At 37.8% G+C, this 27,745-nt stretch overlaps 1 protein-coding gene across 4 annotated transcripts in view; it reads right to left on the minus strand.

The window, feature by feature from the left end:
• Ppm1b (protein phosphatase, Mg2+/Mn2+ dependent 1B) overlaps positions 1 to 25,986 on the minus strand; it is an 82,165-nt gene extending 56,179 nt beyond the window's left edge. The window contains exon 1 of one of the 4 annotated variants that reach the window (XM_021253810.2): positions 25,384 to 25,800. The gene's annotated coding sequence lies outside the window, so the exon portion shown is untranslated. Of the gene's footprint in view, positions 1 to 25,383 lie in introns of all 4 variants that reach the window. The other 3 variants (XM_021253811.2, XM_004839376.3, XM_013070209.3) reach the window with 3 other exon arrangements.
• Between the last annotated feature and the right edge of the window lie 1,759 nt (positions 25,987 to 27,745).

Raw genomic sequence — 27,745 nt, forward strand, 5'->3', positions numbered from 1 at the left:
AAAATCAGATGATAATGTTTAACTGAAAAATTATTAAATAGTTGTGTAAATATGGAGTTAAAAAATAATGGAGATTTGGGCTGGGGTAGAGGTGATGTAGCTCAGTGCCAGAGCTTATGCTGAGCATGCACCTGGCCTTAGGTTCAAGCTCCAGGGTCGCCCGCCCCCCCACCCCCTGCCAAAATCAGTTCTGACAGTAATGAAAAATGATGTTTAAAGATAAACTTGAAGGCTACCTCCTGATAACAAACAGTAATTATAGAATTCAAAGTGGCAATACTAACATGCTATGTTCAAACGAGCCAGAATATTAAAAGTTTATAATTCAATAGGAGAAATATAAAATGTTACTAATTTTATATGGCAGCATCTAGCCCTAGATCCCTGAATAAGTACCCTAATTTTCTTTTCTTTTTTTTTTTTTTTTTGGTACCAGAGATTGAACTCAGGACCTTGTACTTGTGAGGCAGGCATGGTGCCGCTATGCTAAATCCCAGGCCCAAGTACCCTAATTTTTAAACACTCTTCTTTAAGGTTCAGACTGGATGACCCTCCTGAGTCAGATCATCCAGGATTCATTGAGACTGGAAAGTTCTCAGCCATTATCTCTTTTAAATAAGCTATCCCCTCAGTCCACTTACTTGCAGTTGGAAGCAAGGGCTCTAGTGCCAGACTGTCTGGGTTTGAAACCGAGCTTTGGATACATCTTCTATATGCTAGGTGATATTGGTCAAGTTATTCTTTCCAATGCTTGTTGCTATAAAATGGGGGGGAAATAATACCTTCAGAGAGTAGTTATGAGAATTTAAAAAGCTCAGACATAAGAAATGCATAGGACAGTGTCTTCTATTTGCAAAATTTAACTGAGCCCACATATTCTCCTAAGGTTTCAAACATTTCTGTGATGTAATCAAGTATTCTTCAGTCCCAGCCTATCGTTAGATATAGTACCTAGACTAACAGCTTTTATTAAGATGTTGCCAAAATAAATGATAGTAGTAATAAAATTTATAATCAGCTCACGTTCAAAGAAGTGGAAATGTAAACTAGTACAACCACTTTGGAAATCAGTATTGAGATGTCTCAAAAAACTAAAACTAGAAATTCGTTTGACCTAGCTACTATTCCCCTTCTAAGTATTTAAAAATAGAAATTCCATTTGACCTAGCTATTTCCCTTCTAGGTATCTTCCCGAAAGAGTTAAAAACATCATACTACAGTGATACATGTATATCCACGTCTATACCAGCACAATTCACAACAACTAAATCTTGGAATTGGCCTAAATGTCTATTGACAGATGAATGGATAAAGCAAATGTGGTATTTATACACAATGGATTACTACTGTGCCATAAGGAAGGATCAACTTAATTCATCTGTAAGAAAATGGATGCACCTTGAGACCAGAATGTTAAGTGAAATAAATCAGACACACAAGCTTAAATATTGTACAGTTTCTCTGATATGAGAAACCCAAATTATAAAGAGCAAAATTAAAGATAATGGGGAGTGGGAAGACATACCTTTCTCAAATGGGATCAAGAGATGAGGGAGGGGGCCGGGGATTTAGCTCAATGGTTCCGCTGCCTGCCTTGCAAGCTCAAGGACCTAAGTTTGATCCCCAATACAAAAAAAAAAGAGAGAGAGAGAGAGATGTGGAGGGGGAAGAGAAGAGAAGGAAGGTGATAAAAATAATTGAGACATGTTTTGTACATGTACCAACTCCTCATAAGGAATGTAATTATTATGTAATGCAAAGATAAATAAAATAAAATAAATAAATACAAGAAAAATAGGGAAAAAATGGTAACATACTATTAACACCAATCCCAGGCTTCAATACTCATTCATAAATATGTGCATCAAATTTTAAATAATAGTTTGAACTGTTTCAATGACCAAAGGAAAAAAGAACCCACCTGTATCAGTAAACATAACATTTGGCACTCATCCTTTTTTCCAATTCTTAATACTTTCAGAATAAAACCAGAAATCTTCCCTTCTCCCGAACATCTGTGGCATTTGCAGGTTTTTGAAATAATAATTGAGATGAAAGATCAAAAGCATTTGAATTAAATAACTGATATTTGAGTTTTATTGCAATAGCTAGCTAACTAGGCACTAACCATGCCCAGCTCAGATAGCAAAGATGTCACTCATAGGAAAAGGCCAGAAGTTTTAAGAATCCCTCAAAATTGAGATTATGAAAAATCAATTTAGTAAGTCACAGATTTTATGAAATTAATATGAAAGACATTAGATATGGCGATAGATTTTTCCCAACTCAAAAGCATAACTAGAAATTTCCTTTTCTTACTTTTGGTAGTGCTAGGGGATCAGACCTAGAGCTTAGCAAATACTAGGCTGGGCCGGGGATGTAGCTCCTGGCAAGCGTATGGTCTTGAGTTCAATTCCCAGTACTGGGAAAGAAAGAACTAGGCAAGTGCTGTACCACTGAACTATACCAAGAGCCCTGAAATTTCAAATTCAAGGCAGTAATACCACTTTTTAATCCCTTCCCAAGCCTCCCATAAGAAAAAGATCAGTTAGAAAGTACAAAAATATAATATTGCTGACTGGTATTTTGCTTACTCTGTAAACTTTATCTGGGAAAAAAGAAATCCATCACTGTTTTTAAAAAAAGGGCTGTGGATACAGCTGTGGGTTCAATCCTTTGTATACACATATATACAACTAAAAAGGGCTGGGCGTGTAGCTCAGCACATCCTGAATTCAATCACTGCAAATAAGTACATACTATGTGATTTCAGAAAATGTAAATGTAAATGAAATGTGCAAAGGAACAAAACTAATTATGTGGGAATTTAGAAAAGCGTACAATGGATATAATAATCAGAATTACCATGAAACCCAGACAAATATCTTCTTAACACCATAACAACATCTAGTGGCATCTCTAACACAGTACCACAACTCCAAAACGGTGAAAAGTTTAACAATTCTTTTGAGATTCCTGCAACCGCTACAATGTGACAGAAATACTACATTTTCTAAAGAAGACAAAGTCAAGAAGTATTGCTACACTACTGTTATTCAGACCTACGCTAATTGAAGAAAATACAAATTTCAGATAGAGATTAACGAAAATGAAAACATGATCCCCCTTTTTGTACAGACCCTGAAGGTTAGCAGACCCCAGTTTAAAAACCCCTGAATTAGTCTGTGATGAGAGCAGCCTGAGGGAGAAGGAGGGAGGCCTATGTTTTAACATATCATGTGGTCAGTTGTGAACACGTTCAGTTAGAGATGCCTATTATACATTCAAGTGAAGATACCATAGATAGCTGGATATAGGAATATAATGTTCAGGAGTGGGATCAAGGCTAAAGATGTAAATTTGGGAGCATTTAGATAATAATTATATCTTAAAAGAAGAATGTAATCCAAATAGAGAAGAAAAACTAAACTGTAGAGCATTACTAACATTTAAAATTTAAAGGTCAGGAGATGAAAAGGATGAGTAAAGATTTCTGAGAATGAGCAATCAGAGTTGTGGGAGGAAAATTAAGAGAGTGATTGGTACTCCTGAAGGCAAAAGAAAAACATTCACAGAAAAGGAAGTGATCAACTGTGTCAATGCTGCTAATAGGTCGGAGTCCTATTAAACAGAACAACCAAGGATAACTTGGAGCAACAGATATTTATTGTATTTTTACTATGTGCTAGGAAATGTTCTAATACATTTACAAGCATCAAGTCATTCAATCCTCACAACAATCCTATGAGGAAAGGTAGTATTATAGTGACATTACAAATAAGGAAATACACACAAAGAGGTTAAGAGCTTTCTAAACTGTAAAACTAAGATACTAATTATGCAGCCTAATTCCAAAGCCAGATCTTTTAATCACTATCTGACTCTCATAAATGGATAAAAAGCTCTGAATAATTACCTTCCTTTGTTCTGGGGTAGGAAGGTATCCCCTTCAATGTCCTTAAAGAGATAAAGTGTTAGCTTCAGGGGTTTTAATAGGTGGTGGTGTTTTGGTTCTAGTCATTCAGGGCCTACCTAACTTACGTAAATAAGTATCACAACTGTAACTAATCTGGAAGCCAAATCTCCAACCAGTATTACTTACTATTTTGTCTTATTAACGTCCAAAACCTCATAGCAAGAATATCCAACAGCAGAATATGGATTTTATTCAAGGAAATGGTGAGATTTCATTATATTACCGGGAAAAATAACAGGAGAGTAATTAAGAACACATACACAGAAAGAAGTCTAAGATAATAGCGATGACAGTAGTACAGTTTTTGATATCCTCCCCCAAAGACTATGAACAATATTTACCACATCTAGTGACAAAACCAACTTTTGTGAAAACCTGAGTGGTACAAGCATTTGTGCAATAGGAAACAGAAGGAAGTCAAATAAGCTTCCAAAGATCTCAAGATGAGAGAAAATCTAACATCAACCCTCCGTGGAAAGTCAGAACAATCTAGTAACAGCAAAACTGGGAGAAAATCCAGTTGGTGAAGTAGTACAAGGGAACCACAATACAGTAGGTTCTCATGGCACTGAAGCAATCTAGGACCTATGAACTCTGAAAACAAAAAGAAAAAAGTTCCCTTGCAAGACAAAGCTCCAAACCAAAGAGAAATTGCTAGGGGGGAAAAAAAAATTCAAATTATATAAGACAGCACCCACTCAATACTCCTAAAAGTTCAGAAAAACCAATTTTCCATAAAAATGAGCAAAATAATCATACTCTAATTCTATACACAGTAATTATAAGAAAAAAGAGGGAGCATTTGCCCAGTATTCACAAAGCCCTGGGGCTCAATCCCCAGTATCATACACATGCATGCACGCATGCACGCACTCACACAGAAGTTAAGACACATTAAAAGAAATGAACAAAAAAATAAAGTTACAAAAGAAAATCAAAGCACAATTAGAAAACTTAGAAAGTCAGTTACAGAGAAAAAATGGTAAACAGTGAAAAAACTCAGAAAAATTTAAACATTATTTCAGAAATAAAGACAAACCAAGAGCACAGAAGAAGAAACAAACACAACTGATAATGTCTAATGAGAAAGGAGACACAAAGCAAGCAAATTTTTAAAATAAAAAAGAAAAGGGGTCGGGGATTTAGGTTCAGTGGTTCTGCTGCCTGCCTCGCAAGCGCAAGGTCTCGAGTTCGATCCCCAGTACCAAAAAAAAAAAAGAAAAGAATTTAAAGGAAAAAAATTGATATAAAAGATGGACAGGGGCTAGACATGCAGCTCAATGTTCCAGCACTTGCCTAGCACGTGCAAGGCCCTAGGTTCAATCACCTGCACTCAAACAAAACAAAGATGGACAAAAAAAGATTTAACGGAAATTCACTAAAAAAGTATACCAACCTTGGTACTAAGAAAAAAAAAAAGTATGCCAAAACATGACAGCACAAAGGATAAAAATTACAATTTAAGATAACTTCTGAAATCAAACCACTTGAAACTGCATATCATAGGAAAAACTGACCCAGAAAGAACAACACGAAGACATGTTCTACTATGAGACTTTAAAAAGTAAAAGAAAGGGCTGGGAATCTAGCTCAGTGTTCCGCGGCCTGCCTAGCAAGCGCAAGATCCCTGGTACAAAAAAAGTAAAAGAAGAGGGCTGGGAATGTAGCTCAGTGGTAGAGCATTTGCCTACCATGCCAGAGGTCTTGGGTCCAATTCCCAGCACTGCAAAAAATAAATAAATAAATAAAAAGAAAAAAATCCTTTCCTCATTTACACAAAAAGACTAAGACACATATAAATCTGTCATTAAACTTGACGGCAATGAATGGTCTATGCCAGAACCAGAAAACCAAAATAGATAATTTAAGATTCACAATGAGAGAAAATATTTGTCACATACTTTACATTGAGGAAAACCTGATTTTCACGTGTAAAAGGACACAAACAACTACTATGAATACTATGAACCTGACCTGAGATGATGACATGAATACCTCTATTCACATAGGAACAGAGGTAAGAAAGGGTTGACGGAGGGCAAAGGGCCAGTGTGTGGGATGAATAGTTTTGGGAGAAGCACAAATCTTTTTTCCAATGGCCAATAGGGCCATCAGTCAAAAACCTGTGCCTGCCACTATGGGCTGTCAAAAGTTAGAAATGCTAGATTCTTTGGCATCAAAAAATTCCATTTACAGGGTCAGGGATTTAGCTCAGTGGTTTTGCCGCCTGCTGCGCAAGCACAACGACCCGAGTTCAATCCCCGGTACCAAAACAAAATTCCATTTACATCACTTCTCAGTCTTTTGGCCAAGATCAAGTGTAAAAACTCCATTTACTGTGAGTCACAGAATTTGCAGAATCACAAATTATGTCCTTCTCTTTCAAATCACCACCTTCCCTCCCAATACTTTTCTTACACTGTTTTTTTCAGTATGAGGTTTAGCACAAAATAGAATTGAATCCAAATGCCAGCTCAATCTTTTACTCTGGCCTAATTATTTAAATGCTCAAAACCTTTATGTTTCATATTAAACCCAGGAGCAAAAAAGGACCTTTCTTACAAAGCTAGTATAGTAACTGAAACACATGGTGCAGGTTAAATGCTTAGATTAGTGCCCGCGCAAAGTGCTTTAAAATTGTTGCTAGCATTACCATTATAATCCATTAATCACACCTCAGTCTATCATAACCAGCCAAATACATAAGATCAGATGTATTTAAACAGGAAAAGAAATTTCATGTCTGAGATCAACCATCTACATACAAATTGACAAGAAAATACCTGATGCTTATAATGATTTCATTTCTCAAATCCTTTTGAAATGTGAAACCAGCAAATCAGGAAAACTGAACTAGATTTTATTGGAACATTTTAGTTGGAATATACTTAAAGTTCAGTACAATCAGTTCATTTATCTGAGTTACCGTCTCTTAACTCCCTGTCAAGAGATTAAAGAGGTTATCATTAGCACTATCAAAAAAGGTTACTTCACTACAAAAACCTTAGATGTGAACCCAGTCCATAAAGTTCCATTCTGTTATCCAACTTGTTCCTGTTTTTGAAGATGCCTTGTGGTTTGGTTTTGATTCCTAACATGTAATTAATTACACCTACTTTTATATATTAGGTTTGATGATTTCTTACAGATGTACACCTTGTGTAACTACCATCAAATGAAGACATAGAAATAGAATATCTTCATCACTGCCAAAAAGTCCTTGTATCCCTTTAAAGTCAATCTCCCCATTCTCCCCAGATTTAGGGTAATCACTGGTCTGTAATCAATACTTTTGCCTCTCCTAAAATTTCATGTAAATGAAATCACACTACAGACATAACATATCTCCAAAATTCACACCTGTTATGTTTACCATTAGCTTACTTTCCTAGATGTTTTTACAATTTTTAAAAAATTTTAAGTTCTAATAGATTTGAAAAAAGACTAGGGCAAAGCCTCAAGAAAGCAGTTTAGGCCTACAGAACATACCTGCTATCTGCACATGTGCATTAAAAGCTTAATATTGTAAGGTAAAATAATTATCTTGCCCAGAACACTGAATTTTTCAGCTGAAGTTGAAACCACAGGGAGTTCATGTTCCTATTTCTTTTTTCTTTCCCAGTACCAGGTATCGAACTCAGGACCTTGCACTTGCTAGGAAGGCGGGCGACACTGAGATGCATCCCTAGCACATGTTCCTATTTCTATCTGACTACCTGACTGGTAAAACAAAGGCTAGAGCTACTTTGTCATGATGTTAAGCTTAGTGGTTTTTTTAAAAAATTGATTTCAAACATACTGACAAGGGATCACCTTTTTAACTTCAAGAAAGAAGCCCAGGAATAAATAAATAACTGCTCTTCCTACTCTCAACGATTTTTAATTAGGAAAGAGAATGAAATCAGTTTTGGGGGTACATGGTTTGACTGTTAGCTACTTTTTGTCCTTTCTCCCTCCCAGATAAACAGATCCAGATTACAGAAAAGCAAATTAGGGAAGAAAACAAAAAAATCAGACGGTAAAGGTTTCATGAGACTTTTAAAGGAAATTTTAATCATTTGATTGTCCCACCATTTTAATGTTGTGTTTATGAGAAGTTAGGGAAGTGGGACAGAAGACGACTCTAATGTATACTTAGTGTATACCCACAAGGGAATTTATTTATTTACGTGAGGACATGGTTGTAGAACATCCAACATGTCTAGAATATTTCATATAGAGACTCTCATGACACAATGTACCCAAACCATCAGTATTGCTTGGACAACAACTCAAACACTGATGGGCTCCCTGGCAGAATTAGACCATATTCCAGTATGGTCCAAATAAGGTACTTCACAGCATTTCACTTTATTGATAACTCTCCTCTTTGGGAAAGCATTTACACCTATGCTGACTTTGAAAATAGCCGAAATCATTCACTTTTATTCTTTTTCCTTCAGCCTCTTAAACTAAAGAGGGAGATGGGCTCCGAATATGATAATTACTCTTCAACCCAAAACACTGCCTTCTACAATCTCACTGCTTCAGCTAGCACTTCTCTATACTGAGAGGTGTACATTTAGTCTAGATTTTAAGCATTAAGCTTGGAAATACTACATTTCTTCAAACACAGCATAACTGAAAACTCCCTCTGCATCCAAACCACTTTGATATCCCAGTGTACTTATTTGTATTAATAATGATACTCTTCTTTGTAATCTGGAGCAGAAACTATAAATTATTCTGATATAAATCAAACTATTACTTATTAAATTTCTATGCTCCATCATTTCCATTTAAGTGTCTCTCATCCTATCATCCCAATCTCAAGCATCACTTCCCACTCTACCTGCCTCCTAGCTGGTCTCCCTCCTCCAATTCACCCTACATATTATCAACAGCTTGGTCTCCCTAAAACAAACCCTGACTGTCCAAAAGAGCTGTAATGGCTTCCCATTCCTCAAAAGACATTAAATACAAGACCCCACTCTGGATTTACTTATCAGAAATCTTCTCTAACCTGCCATACTTAGGGACCATGCTCATTCCCACCTCACAGTCCATTTGCTCTACTAAATATTTTATTTAGCTAGCCAAATCCTTCAAGGTGCCTATGAAATAATACTTTCTCTTTGATCGCATCCCCAACCCTTCATCCCATTCTTTCACCACTATTACACAATTATTCATTCTTTTTAACATTTTTGCTTTCCTATCCTGTCTTGTGAAATTGGTCCCTAGCAGGTACTGAATAAAATACATGGCAACTTAAAAGATATTTCTTCAAGAAAGGATATCCTGGGCTGGGGATTTAGCTCAGTGGTTTCACCACTGGCTGCGCAAGTGCAAGAACCTGAGTTCGATACCCAGTACCAAAAAAACAAAAAAAGAAAGGATATCCTATGACAACATTCCCAGAAATAATGAGCAGAGACCTAAAAAGCCATTGGAACACTTATTAACCTCTATCATCTACTGTAACATTTATTAGATACAAGCAGACCCTGATTTCTAGCAATTTTACTTCCAGTGAGTCACATTTAAAACATCCAAGGGCCAGGGATTTAGCTCAGTGGTTCCAGAGCCTGCCTCGCAAGCGCAAGGTCCCAAGTTCGATCCCTGGTACAAAAAAAAAAAAACCACAAAACATCCAGCCAATTACATCAGCTTAATTTGCAGACAGAGACCATACTAATGAACTTACATCACTTGTTTCTTTCCTGATAAGCAGCTCCTATTCCCCATTAGTCTAGCAATATAGCACTTGTTGAGAACATCTTTGGCTCTAAACCAGAATCATTCAGCATAGCTCTTCCTATGGGTCCTTAGGCTTGGGGGTGACAAAAGACCAACAAGATTAAGCAGAACAAATTTTTGAAAGGATGTGTAAGTATAATATGATCACTCCCCCTTCCCCACCCCACAGTCATTACCATTCACATACCATCCTGCCAAGCATTTGCTTCTATCTAAATGCTTCTGGGATTCTTTAGAATTGTGTGAGTTAAAATCTTTAGCATCATCACTTTATAGATATACAATCTAACCTCTAAAATCTCAAAACTACAATTAACAAAAAGAACACTTGCATTCTAAGGACAAAGAAATTCCATATTTATGCCTGTAAGATTTGGCCATTTAAACAAAAATCAGGAAAATAGAAACTAAGGTAAATGATAATAGCAAACAAAAGGAGAAATTCAAGTGGTCAATAAACATGTAAGAATGTTCACTGACCCTATTCAGTAACAGGAAAATGTAAATATCCTAAGAGGAAAGTCACAATGAAATTATGTTCACTAAGGGGGAGAGGGGCAAGGTCAACAGCAAACACAGACAAGAATATAGAGATATACTGCCCAGTTCAATGGCCACAAGCAGCTCGTAAGAATCTGTCTCAATTTTTGTTTACACATTAAAATATTTTGGATGCACTGGACTGCATAAAATATATTATTAAAATTAACTTCACCTGCCAAGTGTGTTGGCACAGCCTGTGATCCCAGTGCTCGAGAAGCTGAGGCAAGAGGATTGCAGAGAGTTTGAGGCCAGCCTGGACTACTTCATCTGTTTCTTTTTGTTAATGTAGCTACTAAAAACTATTTCAAGTTTTTGTTTCGTGTGTGTGTGTATGTGTGTGTGTGTGTGTGTGTGTGTGTGTGTGTAATACCTGGGAAACCCAGCACTCACAGATCTGTATCTCTAGCCCCTTAAAAACAAAAAAACTTTCTTTTGAGGGCCTGACTTTTGATCCTCTTGCCTTAATCTCTCAGGGTGCTGGGATTATAGGCATGTACCACCATGCCTGGCTGAAAATATAGCTATATCGAACAGCACTGATACAGAGCAACAGACTTTTATATACAGTGCCACTTAGGGGAGTATAAACTGGCACAATCACTTTGCAGAGAATCTGAAATTATCCAGGTAGGCTAGAAAGTGAAAATAGGCTACCATTCAGCAATTTTACTCATGTTGTACCCAAGAAACTCACACATATACACAATAACACGTACAAATTATACTTTAGACCACTGTTTATTATCACAAAATCCCAGTGTTCTTCTGAAAGAGACTACACAAAAAGTGTTCTCATCATGCAATGAAATACTATGCAATACTATAAAAAAAAAATAGGGCAACAAAAAACTTGGTATAAAAGCAACTATATAAAAACATATTCCAGGGCTGGGGATTTAACTCTGTGGTGCCGCCACCTGCCCCCACAAGCTTAAGGACCCAAGTTCGATCCCCCAGTACCAAAAAAATAAATAAATAAATAAATAACATATTCCAAGATGGTGTGGTGGTGCAATCTTAGTTACTTGGGAGGCTAACACTGGAGGACTGCAAATTTGAGGGCAGCCAGGGCAACTTTTAAAACTCTATCTCAAAATAATAACAATAATAACAACAATGTACTTCAGTAGTGGACCACTTGTGCTAGCATGCATGAAGCCCTGGGTACCACAAAAATAAATACATAAACTGGGCACTGTGGTTCACACCTGTAATTCCAGCACTTGGGAGGCTGAGGAAGGAGGACTAACAAGAGTTTGAGGCCAGCCTGGGCTAATGTGAATTCAAGGCCAGCCTGAACTACATAGGAAGATGCTGTCTCAAAAAAAAAAAAGATAAATAGGAAGATATTCTATATATGATAAGGTATAGTTTCTTAACCACTTAACGACCCCAAGTGTCACTGGACAGCATGTTTGTTTGCATACTGACTATTCCGAGCATAGTTTGGACAGATATCACTTCAACCAGTCCATTCTTGTTTGCATGAGATATACTCGTATGTCTACTTGTTTTATATCTACTATTTTTTTCATACTTTTTTATTTAGAACATTGCATTTGCCTTGATGTTGTTTCTAGTGAAATCTAATAATAAATTCTGGGGTTTTGTGTTTTTTTACTAATTTGTGTTTATTTTGTGACAACCTATAATTTTGTGCCACAATCTATAAAAACTCTTTATCATAAGTATATTAGATAGTGATACTCTTTTACAGTACAAAACAGACATCTTTGGGACACTGAGACTGAACAGGAAGGAAGTCCCAAAAGATTTGCAAAAGAAAAAACTGAAAAGGGGAGAAATGTTAGTGTATCAGAGAGGAAAAAAATCTATGTTATGAAATGGAAAGACAGAAGCTGAGGAAGGGAGGCTGGAGTTCAAGGTCTGCCTGGGCTACATAAGAGTTCAAGACCAGTCTGAACCACATAATGAGACAGTGTCTCAAGAAAACAAAAATAAATAAATAGAAAGAAGGGAGGGGGGAGACAAAAAGATGTCTCCAGCTGGGCGCAGTGGCTCATGTCTGTAATCCTAGAACTTGGAGGCTGAGGCAGGAGGATCACTGCGAGTTCAAGGCCAGCCTGAACTACATACATAGTGAGACCCTGTCTCAAAAAACAAAAAGACACCTCCTTATTGTCAACTATTCATAATACAGAGATGATAGAACTTAAAAGAAGAAATGATACTAAAAAAAAATTCCAATAGTGGTCAATGTTTATAATTCTATAGGTAGTATTGACAGAACTGACCAACATCTAACAAGCTATCCCATTATAAAAGTGAGGAAAAAAAGTGAGAAAAAAATATTATTGGAACTTGTTATTTATTCAAAACAAAGGGGTTCAAAAAGTCATTTACAATTTAGATTAGGTCTAATAGGCCAAATAAATGAAAAACACGAGATACCAAAACATCAACCAGGATGTCCCTCATTGATGTCTGCACCATCACGTTTAGTGGGTAGGCATTTTATTGAAATTATGCCACCCACAGAAAAGGAAAGGCCAACACAACAGTGTAAAGTGTGGTGTTCAAAGAAAGACAACAATGCAAAAACAATTCAGAAAGAGACTAGATACTACTGTCCAGATTGTAACGTTGTATTGTGTACTAAATGATTTAAGTCCTACCATACATTGAAAAAATTTGATAAAACTGTTTTTATACTTCTTGTTATATTATAAAAATTAATGAAAGAATATGCAACTTTGAGTCATCCTGTATTTAAATAATTGGGCTGGTAAAACAGTACTATCTAGTACTTAGAGATAAATCCGTATGTGTGACTAAACTGAGTGGTGGGTACTTTGGTGTTCAGGTATTTATTTCTGTGTGTGGGATCAAAACCATGACTTCCCACATGTTAAGCACACACTACCACTAGGCTACAGCAGTACTTTTTATGTCTGAAACAGTTGTTTTTAATATGTGATTTTATACACTTTATGGTTTGGGGAAAAAAAACAGGCATTAACTGCATAATCTTAACCATGTTAACCATGTTAAAAGCAGTTATTCTCAAATGGCCAGGAACGAAACTCAATGGTAGAGTGCTTACCTAACATGAGCAAGGTTCTAGGTTCAATCCCCTATTGTTTGGGGAAAAACAAAAATCAAACAAACAAAAGAGTAGTTTTTGGCTTGAATAATATCAGGATACAAAAGCTATATATAAATACCAAATGTATATTACAGTCCCGATATTATTTCTACTATATCATAAAAAAGGGCCAGATAGTAAATATTTCTGGCTTTCCAGGGTCAAATGGTTCCTGTCATAAGCATTCAACTCTGCCATAGTAAATGGAAAAGCAGGTACAGACAACTTGTAAACAAATGAACATGGCTATTTTCCAATAAAACTTTATTTTTAAAAAATATGGGTGTCTAATACTCCCATGTTTTATTGCATATATCTTTTTTTTTTCTTTTTTTTGGTACTGGGGATCAAACTCGGGAACTTGTGCTTGTGAGGCAGGCGGCAGAACCACTGAGCTAAATCCCCGGCCCTCCCATGTTTTAAATACACATAATACTTTCCTCTAAATAAAGGGGGGGGTGGCGTGGATTTAGCTCAGTGGTTCGGTTGCCTGCCTTGAAGGCTCAAGGACCCGAGTTCGATTCTCTGTACCAAAAAAAAAAAAAAGGTCAGGAGGCCAAATATGACCAATGGGTTGTAGTTTGACAACCCTTGTGCCTAGATCCATCTTTTAAAACAGAAATCAATGATACACTGAAGTGAAATTCTAAAGGTAACAAAATATGCCTGATAACCTAGTAATCACAAAAGAGAAAATGTTCCTTCTCCATGGAAACTCTTGGCAATCACCACCCATAACCCAGGGATCAAACAACACCACTAACAGCCACAGTCAGGCACTGTGTGCCTCCTGAAGAAAGGCAATATGAAGGCACATCTATGAAGCATTCTGGCCACAAATGTTTAATAATATAACAGTCTATTTTGACTGTTTACAAAAAGCAAAGGGAATAGACAAATTTTGGAGGTCCTCAAGATCAAACCCAGGGCCTTATGCATGCTAGTAAAGTGCTCTACCATTGGGCTACATCCCCAGGCCCAAAGGATAAGTTTTAAACAAGATCTCGAAGAAACAATTGGAAATAAAATTCTAAATAGAGAACATTTAACAAGATTATCCATCTCTTCAAAGAGTCTTTTTTGTTTTTTGTTTTGACACAGGGTTTTTCTGTGTTGTTCAGGCTGTCCTTGGACTATATAGCCCAGGCTGGCCTGGCCTCAGCCTCCAGAGTGCTGGGGTTACACTTGTCCGCCACCATGCCTGGCAAGAGCCATTTTTTTTAAAAGTGGGTGTTTAAATTCATAAGAGAACTGAGATACAACAGACCTTAGTTTGGTGAGGACAAACACGTTGTAAGAAATTTCTTATCTAAATAGCAAAACGTAAATATAGATTAGGGCTCAGGTCATTTGGAGGATTTAATTTTGTTCGATATTATAATATTGTTGATATAGGAAAAAATTTCATCTTTTAGAGATTCATACTTAAGTATTTTGGGGTAAAGTAACATGATAGCTGTAATTTTTTGGGTGGTTCAGCAACAATTGTTATTTGTATAGATAAAGAAAGCAAATACAGCAATGCTATAATTGAATATGTCCTTGCAAAATTCCTATGTTAAAATCCTAACTCCTAATATGATGGTGTTAGGACGGGGGTCTTTGGTAAGTAACTAACTAGATCTTAGAGCCCTGATGAATAGGCTTAGTTCCCTTACAAAAAGAATCCCAGGGAGCTCTTTAATTCTGTTCTTCCAGGTGAGGATACAACCAGAAGATGGCCATCTACCAACCAGGAAGAGGACTTCACCAGATGCCAGATCTGCCAGCACCTTGATCTAGAACTTTCCATACTAAATTGTGTGAAATACAGTTCTGTTTTTAAGCCACCCAGTCTATACTACATTACAGCAGCCCAAACTAAGACAAAATTACAAAATATTGCTGAATTTAGGTGCTTGTTATATAGATACTATACTGTGTACTATTATAATGTTCTGTAAGATTCAATTTTTTCATAAAAGGCAAAAAAAGAATACAATGAGGTGACTTCTGGTTTACTAAATTTTATTCATCACACCCCCTCAAATATTAAAGTAGTCCTAACTCACCCCTAAAGTTCTCAAGTTTATATATCAAACTCTTCCCCAAAGGAATTTTCCAAAAGTTGACTATGATAGTTTTCCTTTTTAAACATCTAATTTTTCAAAGTGACAATAACTTGGGCATGGTGGCACATGCCTGTAATCCCAGCACCTAAAGGCTGAAGTTGGAAGACTACAAATTCCAGGCCAGTCTGAGCTACACAGCAAGGCCTTGTCTCAAGTAACCAAAAAAACAAACAAAAAATCGGGATAAGGCAAAATCTTCAAGCTTAGAATCTCTGATTAATTAATAATGTTATCTGATTTGTATTCATTTTAGTCTTAATATACTTATAATTCCTTGGCAGCATTTTTACTTTTCTACCTTATATAATCATTCACATACTTGTTTTGCTCCCTCCTTCCCCAGCTGGCAGTTTCAAAATACTGTTTCACAAAGTGCCAGTGCTGATAGACATTTATTTATTGAATAAATAAAAATGAACAGCAGGATATTTTTAAAAGCATTAAATCCCTGAGGTGATTTAGCTCAGCGGCACTGCACCTGACTCGCAAGCCCAAGGTCCTGAGTTCAATCTCCGGTACCAAACAAAAAAACAGCATTAAATCCTTGAGAAGAAAAGAAATGTAAACCTCTTCCCTCTTCCTACCCACTACTCCTCTCCTCTCTTTAAATGATTCTATTACTATGGAAAATTTTAATCAGCATATATTTATAAAATACAATACAGATACACATATATATTAACATACAAAACTAACAGTGATTGATTGCCCTTTTATACTGATAGAAAATGAGAATCTTAGAACAGAACTCTTCATTTTATATCAGAAGAACCTCAGGATATATGAGCCACCCCTTTGCTTTAACTCAGGTATGTCAAGGTTACTAAATCTTAGCATAAAGAACTCACAAGTCACAGAATTATTAGGTAGCTGAGCGGGAACCTCTGGTTTTCTGCTCCCCAATTTAAGTATTGTATTCTTTTAAACTTATTAAGTACCATTTCATAGGAACAATATTGATAGTAGAAACAGCAACAGAAAACACTCAAGATTAAGATTAGCAATTGTAATATACCAGGTTCTATGATAGCAACTTTATGTAGATTATCTCAACCCAACAATTTTATGAAATATACAATTAACACCCTCACTTTGAATGAGAAAAGTGAGGATTAAAAAACATTAAGTAACTTGTTTTAAGCTACCCATTTATGAATGGTGCAGTGGGAATTCAAATCCAAATGTCGACTTTGGTCAGTGCTGCTAATGAACATCCTCTTTTTGGAGCTTTTTCCAGAAACATAATCCACTCCAAGTACAAAGTCTTCTTATACTTCATATAAATTTATAAGCATATATAAGTAAACAATGTTAAGCAGCTACAGCATTACCTGAAAGCACAAAGTAAGAATATTTACCTATAGCTATTGAGAAGATGCCAACTCCTCAAAACATCTTTTAAATATACTCCTGAAGCAAGGTGTAATGGTACAGACCTGTAATCCCAGCACTCAGGAGGCTGAGGCAAGGAGGATCCCCATGAGTTCAAGGCCAGCCTAGGCTACATAGTGAGTTCAAGGCCAGCCTGAACTGCATAGCAAGACTGTGTCTCAAAAAGAAAAAAAACTATATTCCTGAAACTATTGCTGCCTAGCATCTCCCAAGCTTTTTTAGTCACAATATTTGACAACAAATTAAATATCCCATTTATTTTTTCCTTTCTAGATTGTTTTCAGTCATCTTAAAAATGCGGGGTTAATGTGATTCCAGCCAGCTCTCTATAATTAACTACTCAGTTCTACTCCTTTATATTCAAAATATGCCTTATTCTTGACTCCATAATTTAGCCATACAATATAAATTCGAACAAAGACACAAAGACCCATCTACACAAATTCCCAGCTATACATTGATCACTAAGTCTGAAAAGGAAGATGTTTTAGGTAAGATATTTTAACATATTCTACACTAAAACATCAATAAATAATTTGTGTATTCATTTGTGTTTCCAAACTTAGTGACCATCCTGTACTTAAATAAAAATCAAGTAAGCAAAGACAAAGGCAGGTAAGGCAACATGACACAAAAGTGCAGGGGAAGATCAAATAATCTGAACTGTAATATAACCAATCATAGCAAAATAGATTCACGATGTAGAGGTAAGAGCAATAATGGAAACATTAATCAATCTTTATCCTTCCAAACCTGTACTACCCTTACAAGCCAGAAGTAGTTTATGAAACAAAAGGCGGGTGGGGAAAGATACAACTGAAAACTATTATTTTTTTTTTGAAAACTATTATATATTAAGCTAAAAGTTATTTTACTTTTACATTTTTATCCAAAATATTCTAGAAGAGTTGAAGAGAAACTCAGTTTCCTTAACTTTAGGATCACCAACCACTAAAGCTTTAGTAAAATTGTAAATTATATGAACCAAATCAATTAAAAGGGGTTAGAGCACTTGCTTAGCATGCTTGAGGCCCTGGGTTCAATCCCCAGCATCCTCCCTCCCAAAGTGAAACTACTAATCTGATGGTATATTTGAGTGCAATAAATGAGGTCTCTTGGGTCAGGAGGGCCGCTAATGTTCATTTTTATACTTAAACACTGAATTAAACACAATTGAGTTTGCTTTAAAGTAAAAAGGCAATCTTGATTCATAGTAGGAATTACAATCATATTAAACTGACTCACAAATGAAAGCAAAAGATCACTGAGAATTAAAATAAAATTTAAAAAATCAAAGATTTCTTAGGCTTGGAGGGGAGGGAAAGGGGATGAAAAATGAATTGAGATATGCACCGACTCCACACAAAAAATGTCAACATCATGTACTGCAAACACATACTAATAAAAAATTTTTAAGAGGATATGATTTTTCTTCCTTTAAAAAAAAGATTTTTTCAAAGGCTGGGGATTTAGCTCAGTGGTGCCGCAGCCTGCCTCCCAAGCGCAAGGTCCCCAAGTTCAATCCCCAGTACCAAAAAAAAAAAAGAAAAGATTTTTTCAGGCTTAAATATACAATGTCTGTGTAAACACAAGAAGAAACACCTTTACCAAATTGTAGAAACTAAGGACTTCTTCACATTTAAGTGCAACAGAAAAACTGCCTGCAGAAACTTGCAGTGCAGGAAAAAAAAGACACAACTTCAGGTGATATACCACAACTCTGCAATCAAGGGGGCAGTGGAAAGTACATAAGACTATTTGAGCACAACTAAAACAAATTGCCTCTATCCATCACCTTTTAGCAGAATTGGCAAATAACCACAGAAAAAAAAAGCAGCAGAGAGCCGGGGATTTAGCTCAGTGGTGTGGCCACCTGCCTCTCAAGTGCAAGGTCCTGAGTTCGATCTCCGGTATGGGGAGGGGGAGGAATTGGCAAATAACATGAGAACAAAAGCAGCAGTCACAAGTATGATCACCACACACATTGTTGGTCAGCTACTAATCTGTCAGCTGTATTCATGTAAGAAAAGAAAATCGCAAAAGGTTCTTTTTCAAACATAAATGACATGTAATTTACCATTTATTAATTTATTTTTGTCATGTGTGGGACTGAACACAGGGTCTTGCTCAATGCTAAGTACACACCCTACCAGTGACCTATACACACTCCCATCCCCATCTGAAGATATTTAAACCAGACTTGTTAAAACTCCTGCTCACTCCCCTCCCATCATCCCACCTTATCTCCCACTCTCCTTTTCAGGAACTCACTATCCATTTACCCAAGACTGGAAAGTAAATGGAAACACCTGAAGACCCCTGCCTTCCCTCACGCCTGCCTAAAGTGATGACTGATTTTCTGTCTTTGGGTCCTCTTCTAATATGAAATCAATGTCTTTCTCTTAGGTATGATACAATTTCTCCTTTCTTTCTAACATATTCAAGTTTTTATCCAATGACCGAAACTCTTCTTGCTTTCCTTTCATTAAAACTGGTAAAGCTCAGGAGGCATGGAGGTGTGAGCCTCTAGTGGCTGAGGCAGGAAAATCACTTGAGCCCAGGAGTTTGAGGCCAGCTTGGGCAACACAGTGAGACCAACAAACAAAACAAAAGCTAGTAAAACTCTAATCACAGCTTTAAAGTGTAGTGAAGAAAACACACATAACCCAAACGTTCCACTTAGTTTTTTTAAGTCAGTCACCAAGACAGCAAAAACTAAGAAAGAGCTATGAGAATGTAAGGGCGGGTATTTTGTCTGTTTTGTTCAGCCTCTAGCTTGAAATGGGCCTTGCACACAGAAGGCACACAGTGAAAGCAAGAGTGATGAGGGACCATGTGGTGCTCACTTGTAATCTCAGCTACTCAGGAAGCTAAAGTAGAAGGATGAGACTTTGAGGCCAGCCTTGGCTGCAAAATGAGATGGTGTGTCAAAAAAAAAAAAAAAAAAGTAAGGCAGGGGATGAGGAGCTACAGTTTAAATACTAATATTCTCAGTTTTCTGCTTCTTGGAAACAGTAAATATAAGTTACAGCAAGCCTCCCAAATCTAAACTTGATCTCCTATATATTCTATCATTAGAAGTTGCTTTGAGTTAAATTATTTCCTCTTTGCAGGGAATTAAACAAGGCCACCTGTGTTCAATAGCTAATGCCAATTCCCTACCTCACGGAATGCTTTAGTAGGAAGAAGGAAAAAAAACACTTTGTTCAGATAGATTAAGCACCCTCGATTCTCCTACTCATAAGAATATCTAGTAACTATTCGTTTTCAGTGTTTGGAGTGCTCTTGGTATCTACATCAAGAAAATAAAATGTAATAAGATTTAAGAACCAGTGATATTACCTCCAAGCTTAAAAGTGCTTTGAAATCCTTCAGACCCTTAAACAATCTACATATCCCTTGTTGAACTTGTTTCTTCTCAGATATGTTCCACCTATCAAACACAATTTCAGTTTTTTAATATTAAAAATGTGATTGTAGCTGAGAACTTAACTGTATTTTTTTTTCTGGTACCAGGGATTGAACTCGGGACCTTGTCCTTATGAGGTAGGAGGCAGGACCACTGAGCTAAATCCCGAGCCCCAACCATATTTTAATAGTTTTCTGTAAAAGAAAAAGGTTGCCCTATTTATATTATACAATGTACTTTTTTTTTTTTTTTTTTGACACAGGACCTTGCTATGTATAGTTCAGGCTGTCCTTGAACTCACAGCAATCCTCCTTGCCTCAGCCTCCCCAGTGCTGGGATTACAGGTGTGCAATACAATGTACTTTTCACTTACAACCTATCCTGAGGTGAAGGACATTCTACATAGACCAAAAAATCACAACAATCCTAGAAACAGATTCTTCCTATGTCAGTAAATGTTCCCATCACTGACAGTAAGACAAATTCCGTATTGGTCAGTGGATAGCTTCCAATGTTTCTCTCTCTTCTCTACGTATCACACCATATTTGACAGGATCTTCTTTTATTCACAAAGATACAAAACCAAGTTTTCTAAGTAATGATATTTCTAAACATCATGGTTTTTAACTTGAAAGAAATAAATCAATGTGAAGTCAATAAATATACTCCAAAAGAAAATTTGGAATCAATTTTAAGTACAATAACATTAAAACTATTTGGTAGTTGGGGCATGTAGCTTAGTGGTAGAGTACATGAGCTGGAGGCCCAGGGTTCAATCTCCAGCACCACCACCGCTGAAAAAAAAGATTAAGCTTTTGGGTTCTTCAAGTTAAACAAGTTGTTATGAGGAGTATCATTATAAAAGGAATATGCTACGCCAAAATAAGATACTGTAGATGTAGTCACACAATAGCTATAACAAAAGAAAAAAAATTTATTTGAGAATTCTTGTGTCGTAACATCACAATTCAAAAGCAATGTGTTGGCCAGGGATTTAGCTCAGTGGTTCTGGCGCCGGCTTCAAAAGCGCAAGGACCCAAGTTCGATCCCTGGTACCAAAAAAAAAAAAAAATGTGTTGACGCCTGCTATTAAAATTAAATTGAAGAGGAAAAATAAAACACTCTGAAATTTGAAAACTTAAAAAAGTATATGCTATCATTTGACATTTGTTTCCTAGGATGCAATGCTACTAAAAATTAAATCTCAAACTCTTGAAATAGTCTTGAGAAATAAACATGTATAGATCACACTTTTGGAAATTTTCATTAACATTATAAAAATAGGGCTGGGGATTTAGCTCAGTGGTTTCACCGCCTGCTGCGCAAGCGCAAGGACCTGAGTTAGATCCCAGGTACCAAAAAAAAAAAAAAAATTATAAAAATAAAGGGCTTTTTATCCTAACACTGATTCAACTAATGTCAAATAATTGAAGTTGATCTACATGGTGGTATTCTTTATGGGAAAAACAGAATGCTGAAAATTATTCATCTTTCAAATTAGAGATTTTTAAAAATTCACAAAGAGAAATGTATTATTTGCAAGAAGATTCCACAATGACTAAAATACTTAGTCAAAAAAGACCAAAAGTTAGCCAGGGGTTGGCACAAACTTGTAATCCTACCATTCATTTGGGAGGCTGAGGTAGGAGAATCAAAAATTCAATCTCAGCCTGAGCAATTTAGCAAGAACATGTAACAAAATTTTAAAGAAGAAAAAATGGGCTGGGGCAGTAACTCAGTGAGAAGGTCCTAGATTCAATCCACAATACCAGGGGGGAAAAAAGATAAAATACATTATGAAACTCAAGTAACTTTTTCTATAATTGTTAGATCAGCTGATGAGAAGCTCTGTCATTTTATACATTTTAAGGCTGTCCAGCACATACTACCAAAACTAAATGTTTAACAAATCTACTCTATTTACCTTCACTTTTGAGTACAAGAAAGTGAGATGTGAAGTAATCTAGATATCTACCTAAGGTATACATTTTCTAGGAGTCTTGTCTACTATCCCTAACTAATCAATCTTAACAATTCTGTTGTGATGTATCAGACATATCCTACAACAAAACTTTAAGGCTGCCAATATAAATAGCAGTATTCAATTTCACTCTAATTCTGAAATTAGTTCACTAAAGTAAAAAGAATCAAGTACCATGTGAAGAATCACTGAAAATCCAGAAACGCTATTTCTCCCAAATTCCCTTACCATTAATCTTTTTTCTACACTTTAACCCACTATCTGAATAAATTGCACTATGAGAATTTTGAAAGTAAACAAAACATTACTGTGATATCACTGGTTGTTTTCAACCAATTTCCCTTAAAATCAATGAATTCTGAAGAGCATATTTCACAAAAAAAAAAAAGTAAAATATCAGGTGTTGTATTTTAAGAAGTTAATTTTAGCTGGGCATGGTGGCACACACCTGTAAATCCCAGCCATTGTGAGGCTGAATGAGGCTCTCAGAGTTTGAGGCCAGCCTGAACTACACAGCAAGACTCTGCCTCAAAAAACCAACAGGGCTGGGGATTTAGCTCAGTGGTTCTGCCGCCTGCCTCGCAAGCCCAAGGACCAGAGTTCCGATCCCCAGTACCAAAAACAAAAACAAAAAAACAACAAAAAAAGTTAATTCTATTCATTTTATTAAAATCTTATGAAAGGCCACTTTTATATATTTTACTACTTTATGCTAGGTAATGTCCCAAAATACTTTAAAATAATTACATTACCATTTATAAATATTCATAAAATACATATGTATAACACAAATGAGTGTGTAAAAAAATAACACTCACTCCCAGCATTATATACAATAAATGTTTGCCAACATAATACAAGGGTATTTCTGCAATCCATTGTTGGGTCAACTAGTTTTTTGGGGGGGGGGTCAACTAGTTTTTAATGAATCTTCGTAATCACTCAGTGATAACATGGCTAATTCTACTCTTCCAACAATGCAGAGACAGTTAATCAGCATCACTGCTTAAGACTTCCTAAAAAATGTATATTATAAACAAATATTGTAACTTCCAACAAGAACCACTTTTTCTGACCTTACCAACTTGTGAACCAGCTGTTCTTCGAAGCACAGCTATTTAGACACTATACCATTTGTTCAGATGACGTAATCTTAAAGGATTTAGTAATTATAATCCGTGACTTACTAACATAAAACAGTATTTGCTGACATGACCACCAGACAAACTGAAAAGCTTTCTCACCTATTTATTCCTAGAGTCTTCAGAGAAATCAGACACCCAGGGTAAGAATACAAGTTCTGAAAGCTATGCTAGTCACTTCTAAGAGAAAAATCACATCAACAAATCCATATGATAACCTACAAGAACCCAGGGAAATATTAACTAATGGGTATGAAAGCTCAAATAAAAACGTACTACTCCATGCTAACACAACATAAAGGAGCAATACAGAAATTATGGATTTTAGAACAAAAAGAGGGCTAAATATTTTATTACAAAAAAAAAAAAACGAAGAGGGGAAAACACAAACATTAAAAAAAAATTCAAAGAAGTCATTGAGAAAGTTTAAAAAAAAATCCCTAAAATACAAAACAAAACAAACAAACAAAAATCTGTCCTAAATACTAAATTTTAAAAGTTTTATTATAACGACACATTGTCCATTTGGGAAATTTACAGAAACTTTCCTCTAATAATTATTTTAATATTACTTCAACTACTGTATATATTTTCTAAAAGCCTATACTGTACACTTGGAAAAGTCTATTGTCATAATTAAAAGAACTAGCCTCACTATTTAGAAATGCTCTATTTAAAAGTAGACCAACAATAGGAACTTTGCTATTACACAAGGGAAAGTAAATGAAATAGCATTTGCCACCGACTGCATGTTTCTCCCATCTCTGAGACCATACTGTGACTTATACTGAACAATTTACCAATTCTCCATCCATGCAGTAGCTCAAATAAAAAGAGTTCCTGTGTTAGTCCTGCAATAAACCTCAGTAATTCTCACATCACAGTACATGTAAACGTTTAACAGAAAAAGAATGTTTTCCCTAAAATAGCTACACAACACTAAGACTACTCAAATTCCTAAATAATCCTTTTATATAAGACTGCTGCCAATTTTATTTTGATACATTAAACATGTGGAGTCTATTTTAAAAGTTCTTTAACTGTGACTTTATCAAAACAGTTTCCTAGTTGTTCGTGTATTATTTTCTTTTTCAGTTTTCAAGTTGTTTTAACAGGTTGCATACTGATGAATCTGAGTTGCTGTCAAATGTTTAAAAAGCATTTTTGACAAATAAGATGGGAAACGTCCCAGATCTGCTAAAACTGACACTAGAGGTCATGCAACTTTAAAAAAAATTTGAAGAAATAACTATTTCCAACATTCGTTAAGTCTTTTGTTTTAAAAATTATTTCAATGTTATTTTCATACTCTACGTTGAATGAATCTTTTCTTTTTTAAAGAATGTTAGACTTACAGTATAAGAAACTGGAGTATCATATAAAGTTGATCGGTCTACTCTTAATGGGCCTCGGGCAGATTTGGGGTACTCACGACAAGCAGTTTCAATTAAGAACTGTGAGGAAAAATGACATCCTTGAAAAAGGACGATGCTGGGAAGGCAGGCCAGAAAGGCCAGGAGTTTAAGAAAGACAAAACGATTTAAAGCTACCAAAGAGGAAGGAGACAGGGAGACGCACAGGCAGAAGAGCAAGGGAGATTTAACAAGGAAGTGAAGCGGAGCGCAACATAAGGCTGAAGCTGACGAGGAAACGAGTGGGGAAAGGTGGTGTTTTCAACTCAGACGTGCACCAGGAAGAGAAGAGCCCGGCCCAGGGCAGCGCCGGCGCTCGCGCGAGGTGCCTGGAGCCTGGCGCAGGGACGGGGAAGCAGTTGATTCCAGGCATTGAAGCAAACTCCACTCCCTCCCCGCGCCTCTCCCAGCCCCGGCCGCGCGCGGAGGCGGCGGTGCGAAGGGGCCTACCCGGGAGCCAGGCCCAGAGTCCCGTTGCCCAGGCCCCCGCCGCAGTTCGAGGCCCCGACCCGGCGGGAGGACCCGGCGGAGTGGCAGCCGTTCCCCCTCCGGCGGACACCGAGGGGCCTCACCTGAGCAAGTGAGGGAGGCGAGGTCCGCGGCGTCCCGTCGCGACCGCTGCTCTCAGCCCAGGCTTCTGCCAGAGGCGGGACCCTGTCTCAGCCGCCGTTCAACCTTCGGCTCTCGGCCACCGCCGCCTCCGGGGCTGTTTACACCGCCCGGCCCCTCACTCCGCCGCCGCCGCCTTCTCTCCAACCTAGAGTCGCTGCCAATTCGGCCACCGCCTCCGCCTCCGCCACAGCCTCGTCTCTCTGGAACATCTTCCAGCCACCGAACACTGAGAAACAGAGACTCCAACCGCGCCGGCAGGAAACTCCCCCGCAGCTGCTAGGGGGACCAGGCGGTCAGAGCACAGGCGGCTTTTCCGCCATTGAGCAGCAGCCGCTCGGCTCCTTCTGCAAACCCCTCTCCGCACCCCGCCTTTCCCCGCACCCCGGGGAGCCCCGCCCCCACAGCCCACCCATTGGGGCGCTGCGTGTCCTCTCGACCCCTCCGAATTGCTTAGAGGCCTGTCAATCTCTGTTATCCCTCCCAATTTATCTCCCCTGGTGCTGCCGCACTCAGTTTTCCCCGCCTACATGGCCCCGCCTCTGAGCTCCTAATTTCCCAGTGGGCATCAGTGACCACCTTTAACTGGCAAGGTCAGCTATCCATCAAACAAAAACGCCCACTGAGTGAGGCCCAACCCTTTATTACCATTGACTTCATTCAGCCCCGCCTCCGCTCTGCAACTAACCTCCGGACGTCAGGACCAACCCACCACGCCAGCCGTAAGTGAAGTCGTCTGTCAGTCACATTACGCCCACCTGCGCTCCGCCCCTCAAAACCGGAGCCTCAGCGACTCCATTGTTTTATTGGTCCAAAAGGTGCTCTGAACCTTCGGTCATTGGCTTTCTCGACGTGTCTGTCACGGAACCAATTTCCAAGTCCGTCACACCGGCTTTTTTTAAACGAACGCGCAAAAGGCGGGGAGTATCCGAAAAGCGATTGGCTAGTCTTCGAAAACGGCCAAACCCAGAAAGTTTGTGCGGATTCTTCCCGTTCTCTGAGAACCACGTTCCCTTACTTTTGACCTCTAAGCCTTGCGTAAAACAAGCGCCATAAAGGAGCCCACGAGCTGTCGGATTATAGGTGTGTCTGTCTCGCCCAGAATCGTAGGGGGTTGGCTACTGATTGGCCTACTGACTCGCCCTAGCCCTCATTAGAAGAAATAAATGCCTCTCTTTGGCGTAGAGACTGGAAAGGATCGTGAGGACGAGGACGAGAAGCGGGCTGGGAAGAGGTGGTAGTTTTGCTTCAGAAACGGATGGGGCACAGGCAGCAATGAGAAACAGGGCCGGCATGGCTCTGGGGAGGTGTTGCGAGGGGAAAGGCCCGGATGATCTCGAACAATGAAATCATCGCCGGCCAATCAGAGCCTCTGAGCTGGGATACCTGCCCAACCTGTCTCTTGGAGGGGAGAGTGGGCGGGAAGTTGGACTGTCTCGAGACAGAAAGTGACTTGAGCAAATGAAGGAGGCGATCCCTTCAGAAAGATTCTGTGCTGTTAGAGGGTATTTTTATTTTTTCTTTGACTGCTGCCTGGTGTGCAGCCCTTGGTATTTCCGTGTTTTGTTTCTCAACTCAGCGTTGATTTATGAAAGTCCTAGTCTCGACTCTGCCATTCAATCATTCATTCCACAGTAAATGAGCGCCTATTTGTCAGGCATTGCATGTGGAGCCAGAGAAACAAAAGTAAATTAATCCCGGTTCAAGATGAGAAGTGATCGTTGAAACATGTGCAGGGGATGATGATGACGTAAAGGATCCTCCCTGTGGATGACAGAAAGGCTTCACAACGACACAGGATGCTTCCGGAATAAAGTATAGTAATTCAGTAGGTAGATGAAGGAAGTGGGCATGATTCCTCTGGAAATTGGACTAGACTGGGAGGTGCTGTCTGGTTAATTCACCCGAAAATAAAAAGCGTAATAGAGGCGTTTAACATTTACCTTAGGATATATATATAAATTTATACATATTTATATATTTTTCTAATGCAAGTGCTTTGAAAGAGGTTGTTATAAATTGGTTGGGGCAAGTGATTTAAGCTTAGACCCAAAGGAGTGTTCTCTTCAGCTTTCTGAGGGCAAATTCAGAAATAAAACATCTCCGATATAGATGTTGAGGATGGTAGAAATGAAGACTTGATTGCAATTCACATTTTTTTTTAACCTGCTCAAGACTCCTTAAGAGGGTGGTGTTTCTCACATCATGGCAAATAACTGACATCAGAAGCACCTGGAGTATAGATTCCCAGGTCCATTCATATCTACAAGCTCAGAAAAACAAATTTGTATTCATTTGTTTGTAATTGTGGTGCTAGGAATCAAA

The sequence above is a fragment of the Heterocephalus glaber genome, unplaced genomic scaffold (assembly GCF_053883595.1).
Source record: "Heterocephalus glaber isolate CG9 unplaced genomic scaffold, H.glaber_assembly_v1.0 deba00001457, whole genome shotgun sequence".
Lineage (NCBI taxonomy): Eukaryota > Metazoa > Chordata > Mammalia > Rodentia > Bathyergidae > Heterocephalus > Heterocephalus glaber.